At 54.6% G+C, this 20,118-nt stretch overlaps 1 long non-coding RNA gene and 1 pseudogene across 2 annotated transcripts; both read left to right on the forward strand.

Annotated features, from left to right (window-relative positions):
- The first annotated feature begins 5,721 nt into the window (after nt 1-5,721).
- On the forward strand, nt 5,722-7,600 carry LOC147344599 (olfactory receptor 287-like; annotated as a pseudogene). Its single transcript, XR_015155442.1, has 2 exons — nt 5,722-5,742; nt 5,882-7,600. The product of XR_015155442.1 is annotated as an olfactory receptor 287-like (transcript).
- Nucleotides 7,601-16,780: 9,180 nt separating this feature from the next.
- Nucleotides 16,781-18,674, forward strand: LOC147344600 (uncharacterized). Its single transcript, XR_015155820.1, has 2 exons — nt 16,781-17,006; nt 17,819-18,674. It is a non-coding gene; the product is annotated as an uncharacterized LOC147344600 (long non-coding RNA).
- Nucleotides 18,675-20,118: the final 1,444 nt, after the last annotated feature.

The raw sequence follows: 20,118 nt of genomic DNA on the forward strand, positions 1-20,118 counted from the left end.
AGCATAAACTTATGTATCACTTTGAAAAATAAAACCAATGATCATACAGTAATGTGGAAACACGTAATAGCAATTATGATGCAGAATTATTTTTTGGATGACTGCTTAAAGATTTTCATTACAACTGCCTGTCACAAGTAAAACATGGCTGTCCTTTGTCTCCAACTGTTCCTTAAAATGCATTCAGACGGAGACGTTTCCAAATCGCTGACTTTGCAGACGACTGTCAGGTAAGGGGCGGCCTCCTGTCACTTTGGGCTGCAGAGCAGACTGTCCTGGGAGGCAGACTGTCTGGACAGGACAGCCACGGGGGGTGTGGGGCAGGTGGGCGTTCTGTGGTCAGCACAGAAGCGCACCCCCTCCCCGACAGCGTCCACATCATCCTCCCGGAACCTGTGAGAGTGCTGCGGCACTCGGACGAGGGCAGCTGGAGCCGCGAGTCCCTGGACGGCCCGAGTGGGCTCTGTGTCATCACAGGGCCCTTAAAGGTGGAAGGGGGCTGGGGGAGACACGACCATAGGAGAGTGTCAGTGAGATGCTGACGGACTGGCTTTGGAAAGGAGGAGGGGCCACAAGCCCAGGAATGCAGCAGCCTTCAGGGAAGAGGTGAGGAAAGCACTCTCCCCCAGAGCCTCCAGAAGGAACCAGATATTCTGGTCCCTGGAATTTAGCCCAGAGAGACCTGCCTGGAACGTCTAAGGTGTAGAGCGTAAGAAAACAAATTTGTGTTGTTCTCGTCCACTTGCGGGTATACGTGTGCTAAGTCACTTCAGCGTGTCTGACTCTTTGCGACCCCATGGACTGTAGCCCTCCAGGCTCCTCTGTCCATGGGACTCTCCAGGCAAGAATACTGGCGTGGGTCGCCGTGCCCTCCTGCAGGGCTCTTCCGGACCTGGGGATGGAGCGCACGTCTCCTGCACCTCCCGCACGGGCAGGCGGTCTCTTTGCCGCTGCTCCGCCTCTAGACCACGCTCAGTGGCAGTTTTTTGCAGCAGCCACAGGAACCTCACGCATGACCTGATTTCTTCTTCCTCAGTTCAGGGTGCAGTGAGGGGTGGGGACATGTTGCGGGGGCACCTGGGAGCCAGCTTTGTGCTGCTTTTGGGTCTGGCAGTGGGTTGGGGCCCTTGGGCCCCTTCCTGGTCTTCCCAGGCTCCTCTATGGACCCTGATGCGTCCCCAGGATGTCCTGGGGTGTCTTCTTGGGGGTTCTGGTGCCCTCCGGGGGTACATCAGCCCAGAAGAGCTGCCACCCCCCTTCCCTGGTGAACTCGAGGCCACTCCTCCCCCCAGCTCCCTGCTCCAAGGCTCTCCCTGCCCCCCACTCCAGAGTTCCAACCAGACTGGCAGACCCCTCCCCCCACAAAAGCAGAGTGTCTGCACAAACTCCTCCTCTCTCGGCTCTTTACTAACCATGGCCACCCCCTCCACCCTCACTGGGTGAGAGGTCCAGACCCCAGACCGGGCTCTGACACCGTGAGAGACCCGCGTGTCTTCCGGTGCCCGCGTGGCGTCCGATTGTCATCACGTCAGCGACACAGCGGATGCGGTCAGGACAAGCCCTGACACCGTGAGAGGCCGCGTGTCTCCCGGTGCCCGCGTGGCGTCCGGTTGCCGTCACGTCAGCGACGCAGCGGAACGCGGTCAGGACAAGCCCCATTCTAACCCTCAGTCAGCGCTCTCACTTTTCTTCTTCTAAACACGCTGCTGCAGGACATGCTTCATTATTACAGGCCACTAGGATGAGCCACGCTCACGGGCCCTCAGCTTCTTCCGCACCGCCTCACATTCACTCCCAGTGCAGGGGCGGCTGGGCCAGACCAGGGCCCCATCATGGAGAAGGCGGCGCTGGTCACCAGACCACAGTGGGGGCCAGACCTGCAGAGGACCTGGGGGCACCCAGCCCAGCATCAGGGGCGGCCTTTCTGGAGATAATCCTGCTGGGCCTTGTCACCTCTTGAGTGGTCTTGTCAGTGGAGATTATGGATTTGAAGTACACTTCTTCATCATAAGGAAGTTATTCAGAAATATAGGCAAATACTTCTGGTCGACGTGTGTTTCCAAGGGCTTTAGTTACAATAAGAGGAATGGGAAGTCCGATCTTCGGACCTGGAGTAGTTGAGGGAAGAGAGGGCAGTGAGCTCGCGAAACGTGGGCCGTGTGTGGTGTAAGTTGTGACGCAGGAGGTGCATCTTATGTCGAATGTTTCATCACACAAACAGCGCGGGGACTTTTAGAGGCAATGGGGAATGTTTCACAGGTGGACGGTCATCTCCAGACTCATCAAGATGTGTCCGTCACACATGTATGGCTGCTTTGTTTGTCAATCATATACCTCAATTTAAAAAATAAAAAAAAAAGAAAGAATGAGAATTCAGCAGTGTTTCTCTAACATGAGCCCTGAAAGTGGACGGGGGAAAACAAAAACACAAGGGTGGGCACGCGTGACACACCTCATCTTCACACTCACCTGTGCTTTGAGAAGCCTTTCTTCTGCACCTTCCAAACTCCTCGAGTTGGGTAGGCTTGGGGAAAGTTTGGTTTATTGAAGCAAACGGAAAGTGGCCCTCTTGTTCTGTTAGACAAGGTGGCAGCCCTGCGTGGTGCCAGTTGACGAGGCCACGCTCCCACCCGGGGAGCCTGCTGCCAGCTTTTAATGAGCTTCCAATTAGGGACAGACAGACATCTTTGTGACAGACATGGTGCTGCTGGAGTCCCCAGGGCGGATGACACTTGAGGCTGAGCATGGGTGGCTGAGGTCAGTGGTCCCATCAGAGCCCCTCTGGCTGCTGCCCACCTGCCAGGTGCCGACGGCAGGGGGGCATACTGGGGGTGGGAGCACACTGCCCCTGGAAGCAGTGTCCCCGCCTCTGGGGCTCAGGCCCCTGGTGACTAACAGCACACAGCCTGCCTGTGGCCGACCCCACACACCCCAGGTGCACCCCGCACGTGCTCACAGAGCCCCAGGGTGGGCTCTCCCGCCTGGTCCACGGCGGTTCCTCCTTCCAGCCACAGCTTCCTCCTGTCCTCGCTGGGCTGGGGTCCCTGCCTCGGGGAGCATGAAGCAGTCTCCAGCTGGGGTCTTGTTGGAGCGGCTCTTCCTGGAAGGCTTGGGCAGTGGTGGAGGTGGGGCTGCCTGTGGGTTGCCTATCAAACTGTGGGGTGTCCTCACCCATTTCCAGAGAGGAAACTGAGATACCGAGCATCTGCCAAGAGCACCAGGGTCTACTGTGCCCCTCAGGGTGCTGGCCCTGCAGCAGACACGGTGGGGCTCCAGGCAGGAAGCGGCTCCCGGGAGGACCCCAAGGGCAGGAGGCCCCTCAGGACGCTGGGTGCCACCGGGGACCACCCCCAGGCCCCCCCAGAGCCCCGCGGACCACTCCCAGGCCGCCCCAGCGCCCGGGGCCAGGATCTTGCTCCTGAGTAATTGGCAAGAGGGTCCTTGCAGGCCTGAGCCCCAGGGAGGCCAGAGGGAGGGCAGAAGCATCTGAGAGCGAGAGGGCTGCCTCTGGGCTTGGCTCTCCCTGCTGGTGGTGGCAGCCAGGGCGCCATGGAGGACACCCTTCTCACCCGGGTGCCTCCGCTTCCTGGGCCGTGTGCCAGAGTACCAGCGGCCCTGCTGATGCCCAGCGGGGTGCAGGGGAGATGCTGCCCTGGAAGAGCTGGGGCGGCAGGTGCCTGCGGCTGCGATGAGTCGAGTCCGGCAGCCTGAGGAGCAGCATGATGGCAGGGGCGCCTCTGCTTCCTTCCCCCAAGGCTGAGCCAGTGCTGGCCACCCTGAGTGACCAGAGTCAGGGGTGTGAGCGTCCAGTGTGGGTGGCAGGCCAGGGCACCTTCCCTAGCACCTGAGATCTCCTTCTGGCCACTGCCGTGAACCTGCTGGGGCAGCATGAATGGTTTGGCTGCTCCCTGGGGGCCCAGAGTAGCCTGTGACCCCATTCCTCTGGCCACATCTACAGAGGAGGTGGGCAGCAGAGGCAGGTGGCTCAGCCAACAGGGGGTCTTCAGCCAGCAAGAGGCAGCCCCCGTGGGCATGGCCCCACCTGGAAAGTTCTCGGGGGCCCATGCTTAGCCTTCTGGTCTCCAGGTGGCTTCAGGGGGATGTGTCCTGGAGCCTGCTCAGACCCCAGGTGAGTGACCCCTCATCATGCCATGTCCCCATGAGCTGATCTGCAGGGAGACGCCCCCCTTCCCCATGGTGGGCTCATAGTGCAGCCCCCATTTAGTCCCCCTCCCCTGTGGTGGACTCAGAGTGAGACTCTCATTTAGTCCCACCTTCTCAGCTTCAGGAGACCCTTGAAACGAGGCGGACTCTGAAGGCTCTGGGTGTCCTCACCGTGTGCACGCACACTCCCAGGCACACACACACACGCATGTGCGCATGTGCACACACGGGAGAGCAGCCCTGTGTCTTCACCTCCAGGGCACAGCAGTAGCCACCCACAAGTCATGGGACATTCAGAAATTCAGGCTGGAGGATTCTTAGAGCTCCAGGCAGGGCAGGCTTGCCAATTCTGTGCAGTTCTGTGCTCCCTGCGGGTTGCGGGGCCTGGGCTTGTGAGCAGTGCAGGGGGTACAGGCCCTGCTGCAGCCCACAGGGGTCTGTGCCCACCCAGGGGTCCAGCAGACAGCCGCAAGGAGCACTCTGGCCCCCAGGAGTTGGCGTCTGGGATGGGGTCGCTGTCTTGCCAGGACATGGCCCAAGGGGTCCCCTCCTGGGACCTGGTGGGTGTGCCGGCCTCGTCCACACAGATGCAGAGCCTCTGAGGTTTGCTTTTGTCTGGACACCACCACAGGGCTCTAGGGCATATCTCTGGATGTGTCTGGAATGTGGGCCATCTTGCTGGGCTCTGATTAAGGTCAGCTGCCCTGGCTTCACTGTGGGGCTGGGAGTGGGTCACAGCCAAGCGTGTCAGGGCTGTGGCACAGGGTTTCTTGCTCTCAGATCCCAGAACAGAGGCAGTGAGCGCCTTCCTGCCCAGGTCACCAGTGACAGTAGACAGAGAGCAGGGAGCCAGAACCTGCTATTTATAAGGTGGCTGGGGTGGACGCCCTTTCCCTGCTCAACTCCAAGGGGTTATTTAAAGGTTATTAAAAGGGGACTTGGGCAGGACTCCTAGACCGGTTCCTGATCTATGCCCAGACTCTGGTGTGAGCAGGGCAGTCACTGTGAAACACCAAGGGACCCCAAGTCCATCAGGAACGGGACTAGTGCTCCAGGAACTCCAGTGCTCCAGGAGCAGAAAGCTGGTCCAGGACCAGGCTTCTGAGAGTACGTGGTGCCCACGTGTGTGTGGGGCAAGTGTGTGACGTGCAGGGGCAAGGACGGTGGGCACCACCTCGGGAGCCCCGTGCCCAGTGGTCCAGCACGTGGACGCGTAGACCTCAACCTGCCCCGCCCTGCCTGCCGTGCGGTGGCCGCCGGTTCTGGACTCTGGGCTCTTGTCGGTGGGGTCGAAGCCCACCAAGGGTTCCGAGAAGTGGTGGGCGGCACCGAGGGACTGAGAGCTTCTCCAGTGGGTCTCCTGCCCCACCCAGCGACCTCGGCTGCGGCCAGAGCAGCGCTGGTGGCAGCCATCTGCCTCCTGGCTTTCCCCCTCTGGTGGGTAGAGCAGCTCCCCCGGGGTGCCTCTGAGGTGGTCATCCTCGGGGACCGGGGCGGTTTCATGGCACATCGCGATAGGAATGCTTTACTAGGAATAATCCGCTTTGTTGGATAAAAATGTCCCAAATTGGGCCATACGTAATTTCATTTGTGAAAAGCTCTAGAATAAGGAAATACCCCCCACCCCCACGAGGAGTCTAGAATAAGGACAGCCCCAAGGAAGGGATCTAGACCAGGATCCTCCTCGGCCAGCAGGTGACAAACGGCCGGACCCGAGTCCACGCAGCGCTCTGGGCTGCTCCGCTGCAGCGGGTGCTTCCCGTCCACTGTCCCAGGCCAGTCTGGGGCCCTGGGGTTAGAGGGCAATGTGAGGAGAGCCAGAGAGCGGGGAGGGGGCCTCTTCTCCAAAGCCCCCCGGAGGGCTTCTGGCTGCCGGTCCCTCTTGCTGGCCTCACGGGGCCTGTGTCCTGATGGGTGTCATGGCCTGGGGCCGCAGCTAGAACCTGTCCGCTGGGGGCCCGTTCATCTTGCTGGGCTTCCCGGGGCCCGGGGCCTCCACGTGGAGCTCTTCCTGCTCACGTACGTGCTCACGGTGGCCGGGAACCTGGCCATCCTCTCGCTGGTCGGGGCACACCGGCGCCTGCAGACGCCCATGTACTTTTTCCTCTGCAACCTCTCCTTCCTGGAGATCTGGTTCACCACGGCCTGCATGCCCAAGACGCTGGCCGTCTTTACCTCACGCAGCGGAGCCATCTCCTTCTCAGGCTGCGCTGTGCAGATGCACTTCATCTTCTCTCTGGGCTGCACCGAGGACTTCCTGCTGGCCGCCATGGCCTATGACTGCTACCTAGCCGTCTGCCTGCCGCTGCGCTACGGCAGCTTCATGACGCCCGGGTTCTCTGGCCACCTGGCCCTGGGCTCCTGGCTCTGCGGCTTCTCGGCCATCATCGTGCCCACGGCCCTCATCAGCCACCTTTTCTTCTGTGGCTCACGGGTCCTCAACCACTTCTGGGACATCCCGCCCTGGATCGTGCTGCCTTCTGCGTCATCCTGGGCTTTCGCGTCATCACGCTGGTCTACGACGTCACCACGCTGGGCGTCATCACGCTGGTCTGTCATGTCATCACGCTGGGCGTCATCACGCTGGTCTCCTACGCCCACATCGTGGTCGCCGTCGTCAGGACGCCCTCGCTGCAGGGCCGGCCCCGGGCCTTCTCCGCCTGCTCCTCCCACCTCGCGGTGGTCCTCATCTGGTATGGCCCAACTGTCTTCCTGCACGTGAGGACCTTGGTGGAGAGCTCGCTGGACCTGACCAAGGCTGTCACCGTGCTCAGCACCACCGTCACCCCGGTGCTGAACCCCTTCATCTACACCTTGAGGAACGAGGATGTCAAGGAGGCTCTGCGGAAGGGGGTGTGGCGGACATGAGGCCCTGGGGCCTCTCTGCCCTGGAAATGGCACCCCGATCTCACCGTGTGTAGGGCCCTTGGGCAGGCCAGGGAGGCAGCGCCCACCCCGGCCTCAGGAGCTCCTCTGGGGCTTGAGCCCCTGCTTGGTCTGGGCCTTGGGGCTGACGGCCCTTGTCAGGAAGGAGCGGGCCGTCTCGCACTTTGGATTTCTCTCTGCTGCTAATGCCTGCAGCCGGTGAGCTGTCCCTCAGTGGAGGCTGGGGAGGTTGTCCAGGAAGGGGAGAACCCAGAGAAACAGGGTGCAAATCTCTGCGGAAGCCTGGCAGCCTGTAGGGGCTGTTTGGGTCAGTGTGCGGGTGTGCCTCACTTTGGGGAGCCTCAGCGCGCACCACCAGGTCTCACACCCTCCTGGGGGCCAGGTGGTGGAAACTGCGGGCCTCAGACGGAGGGGGCTTGGTGAGGCCTCTGAGTGGATAAGCTGCACAAGATCCTCCGGGGCCCAGAGGCTCAGTGAGGGGCCTGGTCTGGCCTGGCAGCTCATCAGGATGTATCCTGGGAGCATGCGTGGAATTAAAGCTGACTCTGAAGCTGGGAGTCTGGATGCAACTGTCTGTCAGAGTGACTTATGCAGGTCATGTGGCCACTCTGAACCTCTGTGTCTTCATCACTATGTGGGGATTGTGAGAGTGTGATCCCATGGAGCCCTTTGAGTACTAAAGGAGTTGGTGTGTCTCCAGTGCTGAAAATAGGGCCTGACAGGGAGGCTATTGTTTCTTTTCATTCAGGCAGCGTGATGGACTGGGCTCCCCAGGTGGCTCTAGTGGTAAAGGACCTGGCTGGCAATGTGGGAGACGTAAGAGACGCGGGTTAGATCCCTGGGTTGGGAAGATCCCCTGCAGAAGAAAATGGCAACCCACTCCAGTATTCATGCCTGGGAAATCCTATGGGCAGAGGAGCCTGGTGGGCTGCAGCCCATGGGGTCACAGAGTTGGACACAACTGAAGTGACAACACACACTCACACACACACACTCTCACACACTCAAACTCACACACAGACACACACACACTCTCTCACACACACACACTTACACACACACTCACACACACACACACATGATGCACTGGTGCCCTCCACCAGTGTCCACCCTGGTCATCCAGCCTCAGGGCCCCCGAGAGGGCTGGATTCCTGCCAGCTGGGTGGAGAGTGAGGGAGCCCCAGCCCTGAGCTGCCCAGGGCCAAGGGCTGCACAGCTGTCCCTCAGGGATGGGCATGGGCCCAGGGCCACTGTGCAGGGCACCCCAGGCCTGCCTGGTGCTGCTGGTGTGCTCGGGGGCCTCTGGGGGTGCTGGAGCCCCCGCAGCTGGAGCGCACCGGGCCTGGGCTTTCTGGTGGGTCTTCTGACCCCTCAGCCTCCGCTGGAGCATGACCTCTGGAGCTCATTGAAGACCCTCCACCCACTTAAAACTGCTCCTGGCCACTCACCTCACCTGAGGGTGCCAATCGGTGCCCCTGCCCCTCTTTACTTGTTCACCATCTGGTCTCCCCCTAGAAGGAAGTGCAGGTGGTGGGGGGGAGGGCTCCGATGGCTTCTCCTTGCTGTGACCCAGGCCCACAGCAGGAGGGTCCCTGCAGGAGTGGGTGGCGTCTGCCCAGCTGAAGAACCTCTCTCACTGCAGAAGAGAAGTCAGGGTTCCTGGAGGCCCCTTCCCTGGAGGCCAGAGCAGAAGGACACATTTGTCTGTCATCTGTGGGTAATGATGCTTCTGTAGTCTTTGTGCTTTGTGAAGTTATTTTACAAATAATGAATTAAAGTGTGCTGCGATTCTTGGGGTTGCAAAGAGTCGGACACGACTGAGCGACTGAACTGTAATGTAATCGGTTCCCATGTTTGTTAAGCTGATGGGATAAGTTCGGAACACCCCAAGTTAGATTGGCACCCTTCCCTGCGAGATCCGTTCTGCTCCTGCCCTCCTCGTCTCCAGCCCACAGCCCCGCCCTCTGCCCCATCCCTGCCCTTTGGCCCTCATTCTCAGCCAGTCGTGGAGGATTTCTGTGCTCAGGGCCGTGGGCTCCGGCCCTCCTGGTGCAGGTCAGAACGTGGACTGCTGCCTCTATCTTCCCGCCTGGGGGAAGGCAGAGGTCCTTGCCTATGAAGGCCCGATCTGAGCCAGCCTCCAGATGCTCCCAGGCCCTGAGGCCGTTCCTGGGCAGAGGAGGGGAGGGGCCAGGCGAAGCCCTTGGCTGCTTTTATCCCAAGGGCCGTGAGTCCCTGGGGAGGACTGCGCGTCCTGGAGGCGCCATCCTGGGCGCCTTCTCAGGTTTGGGAATTAGGTGGTATTTGAAAGCCTAAAGGCATGCTGAGAGCCACGCCTTTGCTGTCACAAAGTCTGGGAGTGGGAGACACTTTAGAGATTCCCCTCCCTGGGGAGTGTGGTCTGGGGACCAGGGAGCGGGGCCCTGGGCTGGCCTCTCTGGGAACTGCCTCCCTCCCCAGCCCCTCCTGCCTGCATGTGGGGTGGTGGTCACACCACATTGGCAATGTTTTGGATTTTAGACATTCTGCTGAGTGTTTAGTGGTATCTCCTGGTTGCTTTAATTGATAGTCCTTAATAAGCATCTTTTCACATGCTTATTTGCCTTCTACATAACATCTTTGGTGGGGTGTCATTCAGATCTCTTGCACATTTTTTTTTTCTCTTTTTTTTTTTCTTGCACATTTTAAAACTGAGTTGTTTTCTTATTGTTGAAGTTTGTATATTTTGGATACAAGCCCTTCGTCAGATATCTTTTGAAAACATTTTCTAGCCTGTAGCTTGTCTTTTCCCCTCTCTTGGCTGTGTATTTTGCAGGGAAGAAATATTTATTTTTCATAATGTTTGACGTATCAATTTTTTATTTCATGGCTTTATTTCATGGCTTGATGTATCTTAGAAAGTTACCACCAAACCCAAGGTCACCTTGATTTTCTCTTGTTACCATCTGGAAGTTTCATAGTTTTGCATTTTAAATTTAGTTCTGAGATCTATTCTGAATTAACTTTTTGGTTGGAATGTGTAAAGCCACTGTCTAGATTCTTTCTTTTCCTTTTTGTATGTGGATCCCCTATTGTTCCAGGGCCGTCTGTGAAGAGACTGTCTTTACTTCACTGTGTTTCCTTTGCCCCTGCGTCAAAGAGCAGGTGACTACATTCGTGTGGGTCTGCTTCTAGGCTCTGTATTTCTGTTCCATCGATCTACTTGTCTCCTCTTTACCAAAATCCACACCGTCTTGATTTCCGAAGCCTTATAACACACCCTGAAGTTGGCTAGTGTCAATCCTCCCCCTTTGCTGCCTTTGCTGTGGTGATGCTGAACCGCAGAACCAGTTTGTTGATATCTACAAATTAACTTGCTAGAGTTCTGATTAGAACTACACAGAATTTATAAATAAGACTGAGAAGAACTGGCATCTTAACAACTTGAGTCTTTTATCCATGAACATAGACTATCTCTCCATTTATTTCGATTTTCTTTGATTTTATTCATCAGAGTTTTCTAGTTTCCTCTCATATAGGTCTTGTACACATCATGTTAGATTTATACCTGAGTATTTCAGTTGTTCATGTTTATGTAAATGGTATTGTTTTCAGTTTCACATTCTGATTGCTTATTGCTGTTATATAGGCATATATAAAAGCAATGGATATTATATATTAACCTTGTATCCTGCAACCTTGCTGTAATTATTAGTTACATACATCTTTAAACTTGCTTTTCTAAATTTTATTTGGAAAAGAATTTTGTTTCTTTCTTTTCAGTTGATATCCTTTTATTTCCTTTTCTTGTCTTATTACACTAGCTGGGACTTCCCATACGACACTGATTAGAATTGCTGAGGTGGCACATTTTTGCCTTTTTCCAGTCTCAGGGTGGAGGGTATTTAGGTTTCACAGTAAAACATGACTTTTTTTGCAGATGTTGTTTATCAAGTTGAGGAGGTTCTCTTCCATTCCTAGTTTGCTGAGCATTTGTAGAACAAAATTTGAATGGTTATTGGATTTTGTCAAATGCTCTTTTTTTCCATCTAGTGGTATAATCAGATGATTTTTCATCTTTAGACTTTATATGATAGATTACATTAGTTGATTTTCAGATGTCCAACCTAGAATAAATTTCACTTGGTTGTGGTATAAATTTTTTAAAAGGCATTGTTGGGTTTGATTTGCTAATATTTTGTTTATGATATTTGCATCTATGATCATGAGTGAGACTGATCTACAGTTTTGCTTTCTCATGATGTCTTTGTCTGGTTTTGGTGTTAGGGTGATGCTGGCCTTGTAGACTGAGGTAAGAAGCAACAGGGACATGATGAGATGGTGGCTGCAAAGGTGGGGAGGAGACCTGAGGGTGGTGACACCCAGATATGGGGTGAGGAGCGGAGGGTGGGACACTCTCTGGTTGCTGTCTAGGGGATGGTGGAGCCTCGAGTATCTCATCACCTTGGCCACATCAGGACACACTCGTACCATGATGCAGCTGACTGCAGTCTGGCCCCACTCTTGGGAGCATCCTTCCCTCTTCTACTGACACCACGTTCTTTCTTAAACCTCAGTTCTTGGCTTTCCTCCTCCACCCTGTGCTCCCAGGGGCCCCACATCCATTCTTGGGGCAACTGAAGCCCCTGCAGAGCCACAGGGTCAGTCATGCTCATGACCTGCCCACTGCCTCCCCAGTGGATAGCCTGTGACTGAAGGACTCCACTGGCCTTTGAGGCACACCTTCGTCCTAAAATGGGCTTCCCTGGTTTCTTAAACAGTAAAGAATCTGCCTGCAATTCAGGAGACCAGGGTTTGATCCCTGGGTTGGAAAGATCCCCTGCAGAAGGGAATAGCAACCCACTCCAGTATTCTTGTCTGGAGAATTCCATGGACAGAGGGGCCTGGCAGGCTACAGTCCATGGGGTCACAGAGAGCTGGACACGCCTGCCTGACACTCTCCCCTGAGTGCAGGTTGGTGCCCCAGGTCTTCACTTGGGCTCTGTGGCTTTTGTGGACGTGGCTGTGTCTGGCCTTGGTTTCTGTTTGGACCATCTGGTCTGAGGGTGTCTCTGAGACTGTGAATAGGGCCCTCCATCCCCTAAGCTGTGTTGGGTGACTCCTGACTCTATCCTAGGTCACCTATGGGATGGGAAGCAACACACAGGGTCTTCCTGGCAAGTGTCAATTTCCCCAGACTGTGAGTCTCTTGAGGGCAGGAGTCAGTGGCATTCATCCATGTCCCACACTCAGCACTGTCGTCCACCCCCCACAGGCCCAGTCACCCACCCGTCCATCCATCCGTCCACCTGTCCACTCTTTATCGTCCATCCATCCATGCATCCACTGTTCTGTGTGTCCACCCATCCACCATTCACCCATCCATCCATCCATCCATCCTTCCACTAATGTATCTGTCCATCCATCTACCATCCATCCATCCATCCACTAATCTGTCTCTTCGTCCATCTACCATTTATCCATCCCTCCATCCATCCTCTAATCTATCTGTCCATCCATCTACCATCCATCCATCCATCCACCATCCACTGTTCATCCATCTGTCCATCCGTCCACCCAGGCATTCATTCTCTCCTCCTCTTCTTTCTATTTATTTCCCGTGCCTTACCCTCTCCTCTTTCCCCTCCACACAGGGCAGGAGTATTTCCAGAATGTGTGAGGAACAGCAGTAGCTGTGAAGTCTCTGTCTGAAACGAGGTGACTCAGGGGTCCAGCAGGAGGAGGTGAAGTCAGAGGGGACTCAGGTTATGTGGGATCTTGCAGGCTGTGATGAGGCCTTAGCTGTGCTCTGACTGGGCTGGGAGACTTTGGTGGCTTCCAAAGTGAGTGGAGGGGTGATGCGATCTATCTGTGCTGGTAAGGCTCCCTCTGGCAGCTACACTGAGAAGACACTTGAATGGCGGCAGCCGTGGTGAAAATTCAAATAAGCAGCAATGATGATGGGGCAGGATAGCAGTGACGGGGGAGAAGCCGCAGGGCGCCGAATGCTCCGAAAGTAGACCCGCCGGGACTGCTGCTGGCTGACGGTGGGATATGAGACAGAACCAAGAGCCAAGGGTGATGTGGATTCTGAGCAGCTAGAGGGATGGACTCCATTTATAGAGGAGGAGACAGCTGGGGATAGAGCAGGTTTGGGGCATTTCAGGAGTTCCATGCCGTCATAGCTCAGTCGCTAAAGAATCTGCCTGCAATGCAGGAGACCCAGGTTTGATTCCTGGGTCAGGAAGATCCCCTGGAGAAGGAAATGGCTATCCACTCCAGTATTCTTGCCTAGAGAATCCCATGGACAGAGGAGCCTGGTGGGCTGCAGTCTATGGGGTCACAAGAGTCAGACACGACTGAGCACACACATGGACACATCAGGTCCATGAGGTCAGCAGATGTCCGAATAATCCAAGTGGAGATGGTGATGGAGCAGCTGGACACGGTTCTGGTCTTCAGGGGCATTGGAGAATGTCACAGAGAAAACCACAGGACTGACTGAGACCCCACAGAAGGGTACGGAGGAGAGAGACCTTGGATGAGTGGCCTGGGCCCCTGATGCTAAGAGGTTGGGACTGTGAGGCAATAGCAGCTTGGGAGGAGTGGTCCCAGGGAGGGGTTGGACAGGGCTGAGAGGGGAGGTGCTCCCTGCAACAGCTCTGCCTCTGCTCAGCCTGGCTGAGGCGGTGGGGCTCACATGGCTGAGACAGAGTGGTTTGGTGAGGTGCTGGGGCTGGGGCTTGTGAGAAGGAGAGTGGGAGTCCCTGCACCAGGCTGAGAGAGATGTGTGAGAGTTCTGGACAATTGCAGTAATTCCCCCAGGGCCTAGGAAAAACCTACAGACATGGAATTCCTGTGCCCACCCTCAGAGGGACTTGGAATGAGCAGCTTCAAGCGCACACACTTGAACTCAGCTGCAGCTTTCTCCCAGGTAGGTACTGGCCAGGACACGTCTGCTGAGCCAGGAGACACCTGCTGGGGGACACCTGCTGGGCCGGGAGGTGCCAGCTCCTTGCTGGCAGCAGGCCCTGACGGTGTCTGGGTTTTTGCCTGTTTTGGGTTTTCAGGCCTTGTTTCCCATCTTCCTGCAGACAGACGTGTGTCCAGGGTGTCTGGCCCCACAGGCTTCTCTGGGCAGCAGGTGTCCTGCTCAAGGGCCAAGAGCTGAGGGCAGGCTGTCCCTGCCCATCTCAGCAGCCTGTACAGTGGAGTCTGGGGCGGCTGCTCATCAGTTGCCTCTTCCCTGACCTGCTGCACCCGAGGGAATGTCTGCTGAGTTCTGTTTCTGAGAAAAGTTTGTGTTCCTCAGGCAGCTGGGGAATCCTTCAGAATCCCCTTGGTGCCCAATCAACTCACAGTTGATGAGCATTCTGGTCTAGAATAATGGGAAAAGTTTTTGGAGCTACGCGCTGAGGGGCTGCCTGCCCTGGGGCATCATTAAAAAGAATGCAGGTGAAGGCCCAAGGTCAGCAGGTGGGGGCTGTTCTGGCTCATTAGGCCCGGGCGACATGCCAGGATGTCACGCTGAGGACGGTGAGGACCTTCCCAATTAACAATGACATCGCATCCTTCTGGGGTTCAGCTCGGAGGAGACAATTAATTTTAAACAAGCAATTTCTCCCAGGCAGGCGATGCCCCTCCTGAGAGCGGGGGGTGTCTGCTGGGAGGCAGGGCCGTGGGAGGGGAAGGTGAGTGAGACCTAGACCGTTTCCTCCTCCCACTTCCCAGGCCACAGGGCTGGGGCGTGGAGAGTGTCCAGGCCTTGGCGGCCGCCTGCTCTCCCAGTCCCCGTGGAGTCTCCCTGTGGAGTCCTTCTGGCGGGTCTGCTGGCGGCCCCGGGGCACACCCGGGAGGAAGACCAGCCGGCCTCAGTGTGTGCAGGTCACCCTTCTTCTGCCTGTATACACCGGACCGAGAACCTGATGGGGCTGGAGCCCCCGATCCCAGCGCCTCCTTCCCCTGGGGGTCCCCAAGGGCAGCCACAATCTCAACCACCTAGCAGATTCATTTTGCCTTTTTTTTTTCATTTTTATATAAGTGGGATCACACAGAATGTGGTCTTTTGTGCCGTTTTCGCTTGATGTCACGTGTGTGTGGCTGTTGTTCGCTAGTCCTCACTGCTGGTTGTCCTCCACCGCACAGACCACGGTTCACCTGCTCCGTCGTTGAGGTTGTCTCTGTCTTTAGGTTATTATAAAGTATGTTGCTTTGATAATAATGTCTTTGGGGAGAACACTCGTGCAGTTCTGTTGGGTGTATATGCAGGACTGAAGCTGCTGGGTCCCAGGTCAGTGTGTGTCCGCCTTTACAGATCACTGTCTTCCCCGGCGAGTGCTGCACTTTCCAGTCCCTTCAGGGCTGTAGTCGTGTCCCGCATCCTCGCTGACACGTAGTACCGTCTGTCTTCATTTTGACCATCGTGGAGTGTGTGTATCATACTGTGCTTATTTAACTTATACGCTGAGTACATTATGAGAAACGCTGGGCTGGAAGAAGCACAAGCTGGAATCAAGATTGCCAGGAGAAAATCAATAACTTCAGGTATGCAGGTGACACCACCCTTATGGCAGAAAGTGAAGAGGAACTCAAAAGCCTCTTGATCAAAGTGAAAGAGGAGAGTGAAAAAGTTGGCTTAAAGCTCAACATTCAGAAAACTAAGATCATGGCATCTGGTCCCATCACTTCATGGCAAATAGATGGGAAAACGGTGGAAACAGTGTCAGACTTTATTTTTGGGGGCTCCAAAATCACTGCAGATGGAGATTGCAGCCCTGAAATTAAAAGGTGCTTACTCCTTGGAAGGAAAGTTATGACCAACCTAGATAGCATATTCAAAAGCAGAGACATTACTTTGCCAACAAAGGTTCCTCTAGTCAAGGCTATGGTTTTTCCTGTGGTCATGTATGCGATATGAGAGTTGGACTGTGAAGAAGGCTGAGTGCTGAAGAATCGATGCTTTTGAACTGTGGTGTTGGAGAAGACTCTTGAGAGTCCCTTGGACTGCAAGGAGATCCAACCAGTCCATTCTGAAGGAGATCAGCCCTGGGATTTCTTTGGAAGGAATGATGATAAAGCTGAAACTCCAGTCCTTTGGCCACCTCATGGGAAGAGTTGACTCATTGGAAAAGAGTTTGATGCTGGGAGGGATTGGGGGCAAGAGGAGAAGGGGACGAAAGAGGATGAGATGGCTGGATGGCATCACTGACTCGATGGACATGAGTCTGAGTGAACTCCGGGAGTTGGTGATTGACAGGGAGGCCTGGCGTGCTGCGATTCATGGTGTCGCAAAAAGTCGGACACGACTAAGCAACTGAACTGAACTGAACTGATGACTAAGGAAGTGGGTCTGTCTTCTTGCTTGTTTGCCATTAGGATATAAGTCAGACCTCCCTTGATCTTGGGTTCAGGAGAGCAGAATGCAGCTTTCTGTTCATTCCAGTGGCCCAAAGGATGGAACTGGGGTGGTCCTGCTGATGTTCAGCATTGACCTGGTCTGAGGGTCGCCTTGGAGACCGTGGACCAGCCATGTCCTCAATATGCGCCCCAGCCTCTCCATCTGAAATGCATGTGCTTGGCTAACAAGCTCGCTTCAAAACAGATGAGTCTGTGCAGCCATAGTGTTGCCGTGAGCAGGTGATGGCTTACGCAGTCACTGCTCGCGGGACCACCTGAGGCAACACCGCCGTTGCCAGGAGCTGGGGCGGGGTCTTGCTCCGCCTCCCACACGCCCCGTGACCCTGCGCTCAGTCCCGATGTGGGCGTGACCAGGCCGCCCCGCAGCACAGTGCGCTTGGCGTGCTGACGTCTTGCAGGATGAAGCAGGGGTAGAGCCTCTGCAGGGGAGGCTCGCGGCTGCATCACGAGCACAGCACCGAGCCCAGTCTGAGCCTCTGTCCACCGCTTCCTCGCTCGGGAATGAGAGGACGCGGTCCCGCCACGGGGAGGCAGCCGGGCCGGAAGGGGCAGCGCAACGGGTAGACACGTGTTGTTTTTTCCTTTTTAAAAATTAGTTAATTTTTAATTCAAGTATAGTTGATTCACACCTCAGGTGGACAATAAAGGCGCTCAGTTATACGTGCGTGTGTGTGTGCGCGCGCGTGTGTGTGCGTGCGTGTGTGTGTGCGCGCGCGTGTGTGTGCGTGCGCGTGTGTGTGCGCACACGCGCGCTCTTCCTCAGGTGCTTCCCATCACAGGTCATCACGAGACATCAGACGTGGTTCCCTGCCACACAGCAGGCCCACCTTGTTTGTTTCATTTATAGAAGGAGTGTATGTTACCCCAAACTTCACTTATCTCTCAGCCCTGCTTCCCCTCCGTGTCTGTGGGGCTGTTTCTGTTTTATAAATACATTCTTTGTGTCATGTTTTAGACTCCACATGTGGGTCACATCATGTGATGCCGCCTGTCTCTGTGTGGCTTAGCTCACTTAGTGGGATGGTCCCGGGCATCCATGTTGCTGCAAGTGGCGTTCTTTCATCTTTGTGGCCAGGCAGTGTCCACTGTGCGCATGAGCCACGTCGTCCTTACCCAGTCTCGTCAGTGGACCTTTGGGTTGTCTCCGTGTCTCGGCTACTGTGAAGAGTGCTGGTGTGGACACTGGGGTGCGTGTATCTGTTTTTGTTTTGGATATGTACTGAGGAGTGGAGTTTCTGGATCACATGGTAGTTTTATGTTTAATTTTTTGAGGAAATGCAATACTTTTTCCCAGTGGATGTCATTTAGCAGAATATTTCTGTAGGTTGTCTTTCCATTTACTTGATGGTTTTCTTTGCTGTGCATTCAATAGACTATTATTCATCCTTAAAAAAGAACTAAATCCTGCTGTATGTGACAACACGGATGAACCTGGAGGACATCGTGCTCAGTGAAATAAGCTGGACGCAGAGGACAGATGGTGCCTGGTTGCACTCACGTGAGGCGTCAGCAGGAGGCTAACTCACAGCAGCAGAGCAGAGTGGAGGTGCCAGGAGCTGGGGAGCGAAGAGGCGTCTGTGTCAACGGCTGTAAAGTTCTGTTGTGCAAGTGAGTGATGCTGGAGCCCCGCGTACACACCGTGCTCATGGTCAGCAACACTGCACCTGCCTTTTCAAGAAGGGGAGAACGAGGGGAGAACTTATACAGATAAGTTAATATCCAAATTTATATAAAAAGGCATGTTGTTGTTGTTCAAAAAAAAAAAAAAAGAAGGGGAGAACGAGGTGGTGATGTGGCCTGGGCTGGCCCCTGCTCCCAAACCGCGCGCTTCCTGAGGGAGGGCAGGAACCTCCCCGCGCCCCGCGCACCCAGGGCCAGGTCCCCGGCCAGGTCCTGGGCGAGTGCACCTGGCTCTGTCCTAGGCACGCCGTGCTAGGTGCTGACACGGGAGTGGGAGACACAGCCCCTGTCCACCTGAAGCGCGCAGTGCGGGCATTTCTCAGGAGTTGCTCCACGGTCACAAGTAAAACCTGGGCTCAGTTGCCAGTATTACAAGAAACTCTCTTTAAAGACAATGTTTTAAAGCAAAACATTATACCTTGCACTGACATGGAATTTCTTCCTGATAACACTGGTTTCATTATTATCAGTAAACAAGGTTTACTTTTGTTAGAATTCACCTTACAGTCCCTTCTTCTGTAATTTGAATAAAGATCCTTTTAAAAGCACATTTTACAAGGTAAGAGGGGAGGGGTAGGGTGCGCCATCGGCCAGCGCCGTCTGGGCGGAGGAGCTGCGGGCTGCCCAGCGCCTGGCTTCTCTCCAGCTCATCTTTGCTGATGTTGGGAGGACGACGGGAGGCCCTGAGAGCAGCGACGACGGGGGCTGTCCCAGCCTCAGCCACGCAGAGCGACGGACGCTTTCTGGGCCAACCTGCTGCCGTCTGAGGGGCTCGTGTGGGGGCCTCCTGGAGCAGCCGGGAGGGAGATGGGCCTCAGCCCCACGGTCGAGCAGAGACGAGTTCCGCCAAGAGCGGGGGCCGCCGTCTTCCCGGTGCCTTCTGGTCTGCCTGTCTGCTCTTCCTAAGGAGTCTGTTCAGACCGTTTGCCCGTTAACGGCTGAGGTCTTTGTGTTATTCTTGGGCTTCAGATACAAGTTGCTGAGGTAAAGGGTCTGAGGTTGTAAACCATTTTCTCTGTCAGGCTGGCTTTTAACTGTGCCTCTTGAACAGCAGATTTTAATTTTGATGAAATCCAATGATACATTTTTTTAAAAATGGATTTTGGTTTTACTTTTTAGCAAAGAAATTTTTGCTTAACCCAGAGTAAACAAGATTTTTCTTCAAGTTATTTTTCTAGAAGTTTCAGGTTTTATATTTAAGTCTGTGATCTATTTCAGTTTATTTTTATATTGTGTGAGTCATTAAAGCCCATTTTGAGGAATCCAGCAATGTTTATTGTAAAGACTCTTCTTTCTCCTTTGCGTCTTTGCCAAAAATCATTTGTCTGTTTCTAGCCTCTCTCTCCTGTAACAGACAGGCTCCCCAGGTAGGGCAGTGGTAAAGAATCCACCTGCCAATGTAGTGGGCTTGCTGCCTGGGTCAGGAAGATCCTCGGGAGTAGGAAATGGCACCCTGCTCCAGGATTCTTGCCTGGAGAATCCCGTGCACAGAGGAGCCTGGCGGGTACAGCCAGGGGTCGCACACACGCACCCTCTTTCTGCTCGGTTCCACGACCTGCTATTCTGTCTCGATGCTGACACCACACTGTCTTGCTCTCTGTGACCTTATAATAAGATCTGAAATCTGGCTGTATTTTTCCAACTTTGTTGCTCTTTTGCAAAGTTATTTTGACTATCCTAGGGCCTTTGCTTTAAATTTTAGAATCAGCTTGGTAGTGTCTAGATAAGCCTGCTTACATTTTGGCTGACATAACACTGAATCCACAGAAGAGTTTGAGGGGGTTGTTGTCTTAACAATATTGAGTCTTTCAGAGAGACAATGTGGTTTACATCTCCATCACTATGGGTTTTTAATCTTCTCCATATCATTTTGTGGTTTTCAGTGCATGGCTCTCATCTTTGGTAAGATTTACACTTACCTATTTTGAAATATTTGAAAAGTATTTCAGTTTCCTATTGCTTGTTACTAGTATATAGAAATAGAGTTGATTT

The sequence above is a fragment of the Bos grunniens genome, chromosome 26 (assembly GCF_055505025.1).
Source record: "Bos grunniens cultivar Pamir isolate PY7600 chromosome 26, Bosgru_T2T1.0, whole genome shotgun sequence".
NCBI lineage: Eukaryota > Metazoa > Chordata > Mammalia > Artiodactyla > Bovidae > Bos > Bos grunniens.